Below are 14597 nucleotides of genomic sequence, written 5' to 3'. Positions count from 1 at the left end.
AGCCCCAAATAACCATTCCCTCCATGCCCCAGGATGCGTTTCCTCAACCGTGACTTCCTGTTGACTTCTGTAAGCTCTGGTGGCCTCTTACTTACAAGATCTTAGTACCGTGTGGAAGAAAATAACTGTGGGCATGTGTCTGGTTCTTTGCTGCTCACCAGGACAGGTGTATAACGTACAGAGAGTGGGAAGTGGCCAAGGTTTTGGCCTTTGGAGCCACAAAGCCTCAAATCCAAACTCTGCTCTGCCACTTATTGGCTGGGGACCTTGGACAAGTCAGTTGACTTCCTTGCCATTGATCATCTACAAAAGAAAGATAATATGGGCAACCAGCCGTAACGGTGAATGCAGAAGGATGTGAAGCAAAGACTACCGGGCTTGGCATAGTGATACACGTATACACATGCGTGCATAAGTCTATTATTTAATATATTTTTAATATATAGATTTCTGTGAATTTCATATATTTAATATATAGCACATATTAAATAATATCCAAGAAGGAACCAAGACTGGATTCTTTTGGCCTTTTTTTTGTCAGAAGATTGTTCGCCGTTCCGTGTGAACTGTCTAGTTTCCTTCAAGAGTGCTTTTTAAGTAACTTTTTAAGTAACTTTTAAGTAACACTTAAAAAGTTATTTTATCATTATTTTTAAAAGATTTATTAATTTATTTGAGAGAGAGTGTATGTGTGTGAGTGCGGGGTTGGGGCAGAGAGAGAGTGAGAAAGAATCCTTAAGCCAAATCCACGTTAAGTGTGGAGCGCATGAGGGTCTTGATCTCAGGACCCCGAGATCACAACCTGAGCCGAAATCAAGAGTCTGCTGCTTAACCGACTGATCCACTCAGGCGCCCCTTAAAAAGTTATTTTAAACAAAGTAATGTGCAGAACTTATTTAGATCCCGATTTAAACAAATGGTGGCTACGAAGATAGACGTGATGTAGTTGGGAAATTTTGAAAATGGACTCATAGTTACATATTGAGGAATTGTTAATTTTGTTAGATGTGGTTATGTTAACAAAAGGGTCCTTAACACTTAGATTCATCATAAAGTATCATATAAGATCATCTAATATTGCCAACACTTGGCTGCTTTTGACCTATAAAAACAGCAGTTGCATATGGTTCAAATATGGACAAAACAGGCATCTGTCTGGCAACTTCCTGCTCACCAGGAACGTAAAGAAAAGGTAGATTGCAGGGTCTAAGTGCAGTAATACGATGCCTGGGATTTTCTTTTAAAATATTTCTGGGGAAAACAGGGTGGAGAGATAGAGAGATGAAACAAGATTATCGAAATTAATAAATGTGTGGCTGGATAACGGGATTTTTCATGCCATTCTCTCTACTTTTATGTTTGAAACTTTCCATAATAAAATTGTTTTAAAGTTTTTTTTTATGGTATTCAGCAGTGTATTATTAGTATTTTATGACTACAACCAAAAAGAAACTCAATCCAATCTTGCTTAAACAAACAGAAGGAAGGCTTTAGTTGGGCTACTGACCAGAGGGCAAAGGAGCTGGTCTTGAGAAAGATTGGATTCATTTCTTTAAATACCTTGAGGACCTTTACTGTCCTTCTCTAGTTCTTCTCTGTTCCTTCTGGCACATTAACCTCAGTGGCTGATACAGCCTTGTCCGGGTATGATGGGGTACAGAGCTGCCCGTGGCTAGTAGGCCTGTATCCTTGGGTTTTTGTGATTAGAGAGAAACAAGAGGTTCTGTCTCTTTCTCTCTCTTTTTTTCTTTTTTAAAAAAATGGGCCAGCCTCTTTGCTTTCTTTTCAGGAACAAGAAATTATCCCCTGGCAGGAATTTGGAAAGTCCCAGAAACCCTAATTAGCTTAATTTAGGCCATGTGTTCTCTGTGTAGACCAATCACAGTGGCTGTGGCGGTGAGGCCTGGTGCTTCCCCACTCTGTAGCCAGGAGGAGAGTTTCCTGAAGACTTGGGAGGGAGAACGGTTCAGCAGATCCAAGTGATAGCCACCTTTCTAAGGCCTCTGGTTGTTTGTACTATCTATTAGATTATAAGCCATCTTTGCTTACAGATTATGTCTTTTTCCTTTCTGGTTGCTTAGTTGGCTTTCTTCCTGACCCCCCAGCTTTTATTTTTATAGAGCTGGCTGCAAAGTTTGTTGCAAAAAAATATCAGCAGTTTCCATTTCTTCCCCCATTTCCCTTCTTCAGTGGCAACTACTTTCAACTCTCTGAACTTGTTCTTTCGGTTTTCTTTTCCACCCAACAAAATGGCTTTTTTTTTTATTGCTATACTTGATTTTTCAGTTTTAGGCATAATCTGTTGATTCCTACCATGGGAGATAATATCTCTCAAACACACACACCTACACTTCACACCCCACACAGTCATCCTTTCTATGCCCCCAAATTCACAATAAAGTCTGTCAGTATCAAGCTGACTAGCTCAGAATTTAAAACTCACATGTTAAGTAGTAAGTGATTAACATTATAGGATTATGACCATGTAAACACTGTTTCTATCTGAGCCACAGCTACACAACCTTTTGCTCTCCTGTGGGATCATCATTTTTTTCCCATAGACATCCAGTCCCTAAGTCTCTTTAGAACTGTCACATTGAAAAGCTCCTGAAAAACTCCGTCTGGGTACTTGGCCTCAACCAGCAAACATCTTGAAAAGAATTAACACCCAGGTCTGAATCTGAGACTCCACTACACTAATTTCAGGTTACCTAGACCTCCAAAATTCACTTGTTTTTTTTAATTACATTTTCTACTATGGTTCCAAATTAGGCAGCAATGTGGATGAAAATAATTTTAGGAGGACCTATAGTTAGGGAAATATATCAACTTCAGTCATTATTAAAACTATATAGATAACTACCTCTTCAACAATGTAGAGAGAACACATAAGGCAGAGCATATAAACCTATTTCTGAACTTCTGATCACAGCTTCTTAGGATCTGGAGGTACATGTATTTATTGTAATATTTGGTGCTTTCTAAATGCTAACTTGGCCAAATGCTTCATATGTAAAGAAATAATTTCAGAAAAGATATCCTCATAGCAGTTCTCAAAGTATGGTCTAGAACAGCATCAGTGAATTCACCTCTCCCTCCATGACTCCCCTTAATGAAAAAGTGAACAGGGGAGAGGGGAAGAAATTTGTGTTTTAACAGCCCATGTGATTCTGCTGCAGACTAAAGTTTGAAAACCATCATCCTAGGAAAACACTGTAAGTTAGGGATTCACTGTTAGTAACAGAAAACCGAGGTAACAGTAGCTTAAAGTATGTACCAGGTTTTTTCACCCATAAAAGAAACCAAAGTAGGTGGTCTTAGATGGTTCAAATGTCATATTTTCACTCTTTCCTTGCGATAGAACTTGTATCCCCATGGATTTAAAATGGCAGCTGATATTTCAGCTACTATAAACACATTCTAGACAGTAAGAAAAAGCAAGACAGGTGAAGGAAAGTGAACCAAGTACTCCATCTTTTAAGCGTATTCTCAGATGCCCCAATGACTTCTGCTTTTTCTTATTTGTGATCCCTAGTTGAAAGGGAGGCTGGGAAATAACATTTGGTCATATTATTGCTCAGAATAAAATACACAGAAGCCAGGGAGAATGGGTACTAGAAGGAAGCCAGCAGCTTTTAGAGACTTCCTAGAATAGAGCTAAACATCAAAAATAAGGCTTTCAGAATATTATTCTGAATGAGCACTTCATTAACTAGACATTAAAACACCTTCTTTGATCTGTTAGAGGAATGGATGCATCCTTGTATAAGACAAAGCTTTTTGCTCACTTTGACAATCAGAATAGTCATTTATCAGAATAAATATATACAGTTCATTGCACATAGGTTGAGGCTGTGTTTAATATACACCAACCAAATGTCCTATGCAATTCTTTGACAGGATAATATGTCAAAGAACATGTAACATATGAAAAACAATCAGTTAAAAAAAATCCATTCTCTTCAAAATTGTAATTCCTTTTTCAGAAAGTAATTCAAGGAAAGGAGAAGCTATAGGTACAAAGCTGTTCACAGTACTGTTATATATGGCAGCAAAGAAAACAATTAAGTAACTTACAATCCAAATATCCTATAACAAAGGAAAGGCTGAGTGAATTACAGAGTGATCATTAGAGAGACATAAAGATCATGCAGGATCATGGGAAAATAATTGCAAATATATTGGTGGTGGGCAGAGAGATAAAAAGCATATATCTATGTGGATAAGATTAGAAGAGCATTCAGAGTGGATGGGGGAACCCTCCTACACTCTTGGTGGGAATGCAAGCTGGTGCAGCCACTATGGAAAACAGTATGGAGGTTCCTCAAAAAGTTGAAAATAGAGCTACCCTATGACCCAGCAATTGCACTACTGTGTATTTACTCTAAAGATACAAATGTAGTGATCCGAAGGGGCACCTGCACCCCCATGTTTATAGCAGCAATGCCCACAGCAGCCAAAAAGAGCCATGGAAAGAGCCCAGATGTCCATTGACAGATGAATGGATAAGGAAGATGTGGTCCAGGGGGAGGAGTCAAGATGGCAGAAGAGTAGCAGGCTGCGATGACATCAGGTAGCAGATCAGCTCGATAGTTTATCAAACCATTCGGAACACCTACAAATCCAATAGGAGAGCGAAGAGAAGAAGAGCAGCAATTCTAGAAACAGAAAATCGACCACTTTCTGAAAGGTAGGACCTGCGGAGAAGTGAATCTAAAGCTACGGGAAGATAGACTGTGGTGGGAGGGGTCGGTTCCCAGCAAGAGTGGGAGAAACAAAGCACAAAATCTGAACTTTTAGAAGTCTGCTCCACTGAGGGACATCGCTCCAGAGGCTAAGGAGGGGTGGAGCCATCGTGGGGACAGCGTGGTCTCAGGTCCCCTGGGGTCACTGAAGGATAGGGGCTGTCTGAGTATTGCAGAGCTTGCAGGTATCAGCGCAGGGAAGCCGGCTACAGAAATGAAGCTGAGGAGTGAGCTCTCAGCTCGGGGTTACCTTAAACTGTGATCCGTGGCACAGTCAGACCACTGCTCTTTGAGCAGGGACCCCACAAGTGGCAGATCCGGGGAGACTCCCCGCCTGGAAGAGTGGCAGTGATCTGCTGGGTTTGGAGACTCCAGGCGGGGCTGTGTGCCAGAGACAGAGACGCTCAGTCTGGGTGAGCTCGGCATGCAGCCGGAGGCCAGGGAGACGGGAGTGATTGACTGCTTTTCTCCGAAGGCACACTGAGGAGTGGAGCTTGAGCTCTCCACTCCTCTGGGCTGGAGACTGGGAGGCCGCCATTTCATTCCCATCCTCCAGAACTCTACGGAAAGCGTTCAGGGAACAAAAGCTCCTGAGAGCAAAACTGAGCGGATTATTTAGGCCGGCCCCTGGCAAGGGCAGTGCAATTCCACCTCGGGCAAAGACACTTGAGAATCACTACAACAGGCCCCTCCCCCAGAAGATCAGCAAGAACATCCAGCCAAGACCAAGCTCACTGATCAAGAACAGCAGAATTTCAGAGGAGGAGGAAGCAAAGCGTGGAATTCATGGCTTTCTCTCCATGATTCTTTAGTCTTGCAAAGTTAATTAATTTTTTTAATTTTATTTTTTTCTTATTCTAATTTTTTTAACTTTTACTCTTTCCACTTTTAACATTTTTTAACTAGTTTATCATATCACTAGCTTTCATAAAAAATCTTTTTGAACCTTCATTATTATAGTCACATTTTATCCTTCATTGTATCTAACTTTATTTTTTGTATACACACAGGGTTTTTTCTTCTAAAAAGTTTTGGGATACAACTTCTTCTAATAGATCAAAATATACCCTAAAACTAGCACAGGGCTTTGTTCTAGTCTCCAGCCTGAGCAAATTCTCTCCACTTTTTTTTTCTTTCTTTTCCCAACCAACTTATCAATTCCTTTTTTAGAATTTAAAAAAAAAATTTTCATCTTTAGAGCCATATTCCATCCTTTCATCATGGTTAACCTTATTTTTGTGTGTTTTTCTTTCTATAAAATTCGGGAGGTAGTTTCTTCTAAGAGACCAAAGTACTCTGAAAGTTAAGTGGGTGGCTCTGTTCTATTCACCAATCTAATATCTGTATTTTCTTTCTTTCTTTCTTTCTTTCTTCTGAACTTTTTAACCCCTTTTGTCCCCCCATGGCTTGGGGTCTCTTCTGATTTGGTTAACTCACATTTTTCTGGGGTCTTTGCCACCCTTTTAGTATTTTATTCTCTCCTTCATATATTCCTATCTGGATAAAATGACAAGGCAGAAAAACTCACCACAAAGAAAAAGAACAAGAGGCAGTATCAAAGGCGAGAGACTAGATCAATACAGACATTGGTAATATGTCATATCTAGAGATCAGAATGATGATTCTCAAAGTGCTAGCTGGGCTCAAAAAAGGCATGGAAGATATTAGAGAAACCCTGTCTGGAGAAATAAAAGCCCCCCCCCTTTAAAAGATTTATTTACTTATTTGACAGACAGAGATCACAAGTAGGCAGAGAGGCAGGCAGAGAGGCAGGCAGAGAGAGAGAGGAGGAAGCAGGCTTCCCGTGGAGCAGAGAGCCTGATGTGGGTCTCAATCCCAGGACCCTGGGATTATGACCTGAGCTGAAGGCAGAGGCTTTAACCCACTGAGCCACCCAGGTGCCCCGTAAAAGCCCTTTCTGGAGAAATAAAAGAACTAAAATCTAACCAAGCTGAAATAAAAAAGCTATTAATGAGGTACAATAAAAAATGGAGGCTCTTACTGCTAGGATAAATGAGGCAGAAGAGAGAATTAGTGATATAGAAGACCAAATGACAGAAAATAAAAAAGCTGAGCAAAAGGGAGACAAACAACTACTGGACCACGAGGGGAGAATTTGAGAGATAAGTGATACTATAAGACAAAACAACATTAGAATAATTGGGATTCCAGAAGAAGAAAGAGAGAGGGGAGCAGAAGGTCTATTGGAGAGAATCATTGGAGAGAATTTCCCTAATATGGCAAAGGGAACAAGCATCAAAATCCAGGAGGTGCAGAGAACCCCCTCAAAATCAATAAGAATAGGTCCACACCCTGTCATCTAATAGTAAAACTTTTAAGTCTTAGTGACTAAGAGAAAATCCTGAAAGCAGCCCAGGACAGGAAGTCTGTAAAATACAATGGTAAAAATACTAGATTGGCAGCAGACTTATCCACAGAGATCTGGCAGGCCAGAAAGAAGTGGCATGATATATTCAGAGCACTAAATGAGAAAAACATGCAGCCAAGAATACTATATCCAGCTAGGCTATCATTGAAAATAGAAGGAGAGATAAAAAAGCTTCCAGGAAAAACAAAAACTAAAAGAATTTGTAAATACCAAACCAGCTCTATAGGAAATATTGAAAGGTGTCCTCTTAGCAAAGAGAAAGCCTAAAAGTAGTAGACCAGAAAGGAACAGAGACAATATACAGTAACAGTCACCTTATAGGCAATACAATGGCACTAAATTCATATCTTTCAATAGTCATCCTGAATGTAAATGGGCTAAATGCCCCAATCAAAAGACACAGGGTATCAGAATGAATAAAAAAACAAAACCCATCAATATGCTGTCTACAAGAAACTCATTTTAGACCCAAAGACACCTCCAGATTTAAAATGAGGGGGTGGAAAACAATTTACCATGTAAATGGATATCGAAAGAAAGCTGGGTGGCAATCCTTACCTCAGATCAATTAGATTTTAAGCCAAAGACTATAATAAGAGATGAGGAAGGACACTATATCATACTCAAAGGGTCGGTCCAACAAGAAGATCTAACAATTTTAAATATCTATGCCCCTAACATGGGAACAGCCAACTATATAAACTAATTAATAACAAAATCAAAGAAACGCATTGACAATAATACAATAATAGTAGGCGACATTAACACCCCCCCCCCCGGCTGAAATGAACAGATCATCCAAGCAAAAGATCAACAAGGAAATAAAGGCCTTAAATGACACATTGGACCAGATGGACATCACAGATATATTCAGAACTTTCCACCCCAAAGCAACAGAATACACATTCTTCTCTAGTGCACATGGAACATTCTCTAGAATAGATCACATCCTGGGTCACAAATCAGGTCTCAACCAGTACCAGAAGATTGGGATCATTCCCTGAATATTTTCAGACCACAATGCTTTGAAGCTAGAACTCAATCACAAGAGAAAATTTGGAAAGAACCCAAATACATGGAGACTGATGAGCATCCTTCTTTTTTTTTTTTAAAGATTTTATGTATTTATTTGACAGAGAGAGAGATCACAAGTAGGCAGAGAGGCAGGCAGAGAGAGAGGAGGAAGCAGGCTCCCTGCAGAGCAGAGAGCCCGATGCGGGGCTCGATCCCAGAACCCTGAGATCATGACCTGAGCCGAAGGCAGCGGCTTAATCCACTGAGCCACCCAGGCACCCCTGATAAGCATCCTTCTAAAGAATGAATGGGTCAACCAGGAAATTAAAGAAGAATTGAAAAAATTCATGGAAACAAATGATAATGAAAACACAATGGTTCAAAAATCTGTGGGACACAACAAAGGCAGTTCTGAGAGGAAAATATATAGTGATACAAGCGTTTCTCAAGAAAAAAGAAAGGTCTCAAGTACACAACCTAACCCCACACCTAAAGGAGCTAGAGATAGAACAACCAAGAAAGCCTAAACCCAGCAGGAGAAGAGAAATAATAAAGATCAGAGCAGAAATCAATAAAATAGAAACCCAAAAAACAGTAGAACAAATCAATGAAACTAGGAGCTGGTTCTTTGAAAGAATTAATAAGATTGATAAGCCTCTGGCCAGATTTATCAAAAAGAAAAGAGAAAGGACCCAAATAAATAAAATCATGAATGAAAGAGAAGAGATCACAACCAACACCAAAGATATACAAACAATTATAAGGACACATTATGAGCAACTATACACCAGCAAATTTGACAATCTGGAAGAAATGGATGCATTCCTAGAGACATATAAACTACCAAAACTGAACCAGGAAGAAATAGAAAACCTGAACAGACCCATAACTAGTAAGAGGATTGAAACAGACATCAAAAATCTTCCAAAAAACAAGACCCCAGGGCCAGATGGCGTCCCAGAGGAATCTAGCAAACATTTAAAGAAGAAATAATGGGGGTGCCTAGGTGGCTCAGTGGGTTAAGCTTCTGACTTTGGCTCAGGTCATGATCTCAGCATCCTGGGATTGAGCCCCGCATCAGGCTCTCTGCTCAGCGGGGAACCTGCTTCCCCCTCTCTCTCTGCCTGCTTCTCTGACTACTACTACTTGTAATCTCTGTCTGTCAAATAAATAAATAAAATCTTAAAAAAAAAGAAGAAATAATTCCTATTCTCCTGAAACTGTTCCAAAAAATAGAAATGGGAGGAAAACTTCCACGCATTTTATGAGGCCAGCATTACCTTGATCCCAAAGCCAAAGATCCCATCAAAAAAGAATTACAGACCAATATCTTTGATGAACACAGATGTGAAAATTCTCACCAAAATACTAGCCAATAGGATCCAACAGTACATTAGAAGGGTAGACCAAGTGGGATTTATTCCAGGGCTGCAAGGTTGGTTCAACATCCACAAATCAATCAATGTGATACAATACATTAATAAAAGAAAGAACAAGAACCACATGATACTCTCAATAGATGCTTAAAAGCATTTGACAAAGTACAGCATCTTTTTCTTGATCAAAACTCTTCAAAGTGTAGGGATAGAGGATACATACCTCAATATCATCAAAGCCATCTATGATAAACCCACAGAGAATATCATTCTCAATGGAGAAAAACAGAGCTTTTCTGCTGAGGTCAGGAACATGGCAGGGATGTCCATTATCACCACTGCTATTCAACGTAGTACTAGAAGGCCTAGCCTCAGCAATCAGACAACAAAAAGAAATTAAAGGCATCCAAATTGGCAAAGAAGTCAAACTATCACTCTTTGCAGATGATATGATACTTTATGTGGAAAACCCAGAAGACTCAACTCCAAATATGCTAGAACTTGTACAGGAATTCAGTAAAGCGTCAGGATATAAAATCAATGCACAGAAGTCAGTTGCATTTCTCTACACCAACAACAAGACAGAAGAAAGAGAAATTAAGGAGTCAATCCCATTTACAATTGTACCCAAAACCATAAGATACCTAGGAATAAACCTAAACAAAGAGGCTAAGAATCTATATGCAGAAAACTATAAAGTACTCATGAAAGCATTTGAGGAAGACACAAAGCAATAGAAAAATTTCCATGCTCATGGATTGGAAGAACAAATATTGTGAAACTGTCTATGCCAACTAAAGGAATCTACATGTTTAATTCAATCCTTATCAAAACACCATCCATTTTTTTCAAAGAAATGGAACAAATAATCCTAATATTTATATGGACCAGAAAAGACCTCGAATAGCCAGAGGAATGTTGAAAAAGAAAGCCAAAGTTGGTGGCATCACAATTCCAGACTTCAAGCTCTATTACAAAGCTGTCATCATCAAGATAGTATGGTACTGGCACAAAAACAGACACATAGATCAATGGAACAGAATAGAAAGCCTAGAAATAGACCCTCAACTCTATGCTCAACTAATCTTCGAAAAAGCAGGAAAGAATGTCCAATGGAAAAAAGACAGTCTCTTCAACAAATGGTGTTGGGAAAACTGGACAGCCACATGCAGAAAAATGGAAGTGGACCATTTCCTGACACCACACACAAAAATAGACTCAAAATGGATGAAGAACCTCAACATGGGAAAGGAATCCATCAAAATCCTTGAGGAGAACACAGGCAGCAACCTCTTTGACCTTAGCCGCAGCAACTTCTTCCTAGGATCATCGCCAAAGGCAAGGGAAGCAAGGGCAAAAATGAACTATTGGGATTTCATCAAGATCAAAAGCTTTTGCACAGCAAAGGAAACAGTTAACAAAACCAAAAGACAGCCAACAGAAGAAGATATCTGCAAAGGACATATCAGATAAAGGGCTAGTATCCAAAATCTATAAAGAACTTACCAAATGCAACACCCAAAGAACAAATAATCCAATCAAGAAATGGGCAGAGGACATGAACAGACATTTCTGCAAAGAAGACATCCAAGTGGCCAACAGACACATGAAAACGTGCTCCACATCCCTCAGCATCAGGGAAATGCAAATCAAAACCACAATGAGATACCACCTCACACCAGTCAGAATGGCTAAAATTAACAAGTCAGGAAATGACAGATGCTGGCGAGGATGTGGAGAAAGGGGAACTCTCCTACACTGTTGGTGGTAATGCAAGCTGGTGCAACCACTCTGGAAAACAGCATGGTGGTTCCTCAAAAAGTTGAACATAGGGCTACCCTATGACCCAGCAATTGCACTACTGGGTTATTTAACCTAAAGATACAAATGTAGTGATCCAAAGGGGCACGTGCACCCGAATGTTTATAGCAGCAATGTCCACAATAGCCAAACTATGGAAAGAACCTAGATGTCCATCAACAGATGAATGGATAAAGAAGAGATGGTATATATATACAATGGAATACTATGCAGCCATCAAAAGAAATGAAATCTTGTCATTTGCGATGACGTGGATGGAACTAGAGGGTATTTGGCTTAGTGAAATAAGTCAATCAGAGAAAAACAATTATCATATGATCTCCCTGACATGAGGAAGTTGAGAGGCAACGTAGGGGGTTTATGGGGTAGGAAAGGAATAAATGAAAGAAGATGGGATCAGGAGGGAGACAAACCATAAGAGACTCTTAATGTCACAAAACAAACTGAGGATTGCCAGGGGGAGAGGGGTATGGAGAGAGTGGTTGGGTTATGGACATTGGGGAGGGTATGTGCTATGGTGAGTGCTGTGAAGTGTAAACCTGGTGATTCACAGAACTGTACCCCTGGGGCAAATAATACATTATATGTTAATAAAAAAATTTGTTTTAATTAAAAAAAAAGATGTGGTCCATCGAAAAATATGAAATCTTGCCATTTGCAGCTATATGGATGGAACTTGAGGGTATTATTCTAAGCAAAATGTTATTCAGAGAAAGACAATTATCATATGATTTCATTCATATGTGGAATTTAAGAAACAAACAGTGGAGCATAGAGGAAGGGAGGGAAAAATAAAACAAGACAAAGTCAGAGAGGAAGACAAACCAGAACAGAAGCTTAACTCTAGGAAATAAACTGAGGGTTGCTGGAGGGGAGTTGGGTAGGGGGATGGGGTACCTAGGTGAAGGGTATGAAGGAGGGCATGTGATGTAATGAGCACTGAGTGTGATATAAGACGGATGAAACACTGAGCTCTACTTCTGAAACTAATAATACACTACATGTTAATAATTAAATTTAAATAAATTTATTTTAAAAAGGAGCATTCAGAGAACTATAATGGTTTTGTCAGGATGTTAGAATTATGACTATAAATGATTTCTGTTTACATTTCTTTTATTCTATAACAACGAAAACAAAAAAGTAAAATAAATTCACTCAAGTCAGGGACCATAATTTTTCCTCAGATTCTCTTCTGGTTGTTTATCTTCTCCATCATCCAATCCCAGGTGCTCCCAGGAAGGACTTTGCTGCTCTGCGTGAAAGTCACACCTGAGGCCAAGTGAAGAGTCAACACACCCGTGTGTGTGAAGACACTGATCATTTGTCTTTGAAGTAAAGTTCAAGCTGTTTGCTATGCATTTTCCCAGAAATATCTTTCCAATAGTGGGAATAAATTTACAATCATCTGCTCTCTCCGCCAGGGTTTCCCCATAATCAGTTTCACGAAATGAGAAGCCACCTGTTCTAGTTCCTATGTAGATTTGTAGATCCCAAAGGGAATAAAAAAACACATAGAACTGACTCCTAGGAATTGAGCCTATGGGTCTTCAATATGATGCTGAATAAGCCCACCCCCAACCACTACCAGAAAAAGTCCAAGTCCTTCCATGAGATTCTGTGGATTTCCATCGTTGTGCAGTTTGGCCAGAGTGAGAATTAGCCAGAGGTTAAAAGTAGATGTTAATTTGTACTATGTCAAAGATTCCCAACATGGCCTTATTCCTTGAGGCAGATTGTGATTTGTGAATGTGACATGCATACTCCTTGCCAGTTTGGGGGGCTGGCGACAATTATGGCTTTATACAGGATGACAGAGGAAAACTGGTCGGGGCATTATCCGAGTGGGTGGGAGGCATGGAGATCAGTCATGTAAAATGGTCCTTAGCTTAGCAGAGTAGGAAATGAGCCACCGACCAAACTTGAGGGCCCTGGAGGAATCCCAGTCAAGGGGCTCACCCTGAGGCAGGAGTCCTGGCGTGTGAGAGAAAAAGGCTTGATTCTCCAGGGACCAAGGGACCAGATATGAAGAGCTCGATCTCCCCGCTCTATAACGCCACAAAGTAATCCAGCACAAAGGAATACTTGTCTTGATAATTCATCTTAGGAGTCAATCTGGAGGAGAATGAAGACAGATTCTGAAAGATTCCTTCAAATTGAACAATTCAGGTCCAGGTGCCCATATTTTGTGTATAACTCACACAACGAATTCTTTAACTCTGAAGTGAAATCACCTGCGCTTTTCAAATACTGGGCAAGTGTCATAAACGGAAAGTCTTTGTGGGGAACCAGTACTACCAGAAAAAGGAAACATCACAAATTCCAGGGGTTTGGTTCTTAGAGCGTATTTTATTTTACAATCCTAGAGAATTAACATCTGCTAGCAGTGTAACACCAAAATTTAACATCAATCTACTTAAAACTCCTATAATGGGAAGTATGTCTTTCAAAAATGGTTAAAAAACAACCCCCACACACAACAAAAACAGTTGTAACATACATATAGTACATCCACTTTCCATTCGCAAAGAAGATTGTCATTTTTGTTTTCATGAAATTTGTCAAAATATATATGTCTGTATAATATTCACATTCTGGAAGGCAAGAGAAATCTTCAAATTTCACTGTAAATTTAAACATTTTATTTGTGTATGTGTGTATGTATGTATATATATACATATATGTACACATACATATATATACACATATAACTTAGAACAACCAAAACATTACAAATAGCAGCAACATTGATCTTTAAATATTATAATGTTATAGTAGATCTATTTTAGTAGCTTTTTCATTATTAATATCTAATACAACATACAAACTTTAAGGTCCTGGTCTTGTTGCCAAGTAACTTAGAACCTAGACTGAATCAATACTACGCAAAGAATGATTATAAAACACAGACTATAGAACATTTTCTAGACCAGAAAAAAAAATCATACAGAAAGGTTTTAGCAGAAAAATCAGGTCTCAAAGGAGGTTCAAAGACATGTAAGGAAACTGCAGGATTCCCAAGGCAAAAGAGATGACCTGACAAGCTCCCTGAAATGTTGAATTGAATCCCAGGAAATGTGTCAATGGGGACAAGAAGGCACTGCCGTGTCTTTGTGAGGCCATGTTTCATGGGAATATGGCCTGGAACATGGAACATGGCATGAAAGTGATTAACAACTGGAAACTTTCCAGGGATAGAATCATTTCTCACCAGGAGGCAAGACAATGGACAGGAGACCAATATTTATTTTT

The sequence above is a fragment of the Meles meles genome, chromosome 3, assembly GCF_922984935.1.
Source record: "Meles meles chromosome 3, mMelMel3.1 paternal haplotype, whole genome shotgun sequence".
Lineage (NCBI taxonomy): Eukaryota > Metazoa > Chordata > Mammalia > Carnivora > Mustelidae > Meles > Meles meles.
The sequence above is the reverse complement of the archived record's forward strand: the minus strand, read 5'-3'. Positions refer to the sequence as shown.